We start from the raw sequence: 418 nt of genomic DNA, 5'->3' as shown, positions 1-418 counted from the left end.
GTTGTGGCGCATGCCTGTAGTCCCAGCTACTCCAGAGGCTGAGGCAGGAGAATTGCTTGAACCTGGGAGGCAGAGGTTGCAGTGAGCGGAGATCACACCACTGAACTCCAGCCTGGCAACAGAACGACACTCCGTCTCATAACAAAGCTAAAACAGAAGAGTTAGGGGGGGATTTTTATAATTTAATATGTGTTATCTGGGTTTTTCCCCTCATATCTAGTTGAAATCAACTCAGTGTGAAAATAAGAAATTAGAGAGGAGGACTGTGTGTTTGTGTGTGGTGGGCACAGGTGGGCAACAAGGAATTTATAATATTGGAACATGGAATTTAGGGCAAGATGTGAAAGACAGGCTTTGCTTACTTCAAAATGTTGCCTAAATTTAATCCTGTTCCTGCTAGTCATTCTTAGCCCTGCCT

At 44.5% G+C, this 418-nt stretch overlaps 1 protein-coding gene across 1 annotated transcript in view; it reads left to right on the top strand.

Moving 5' to 3' along the window:
• Positions 1 to 418, top strand: part of CATSPER2 (cation channel, sperm associated 2) — a 9317-nt gene that overhangs the window by 7676 nt on the left and 1223 nt on the right. The gene's annotated exons all lie outside the window — the stretch shown is intronic.

Source organism: Colobus angolensis, unplaced genomic scaffold, assembly GCF_000951035.1.
Source record: "Colobus angolensis palliatus isolate OR3802 unplaced genomic scaffold, Cang.pa_1.0 Scaffold199, whole genome shotgun sequence".
Classification (NCBI taxonomy): Eukaryota; Metazoa; Chordata; class Mammalia; order Primates; family Cercopithecidae; genus Colobus; species Colobus angolensis.
The sequence above is the reverse complement of the archived record's forward strand: the minus strand, read 5'-3'. Positions and strand labels throughout refer to the sequence as shown.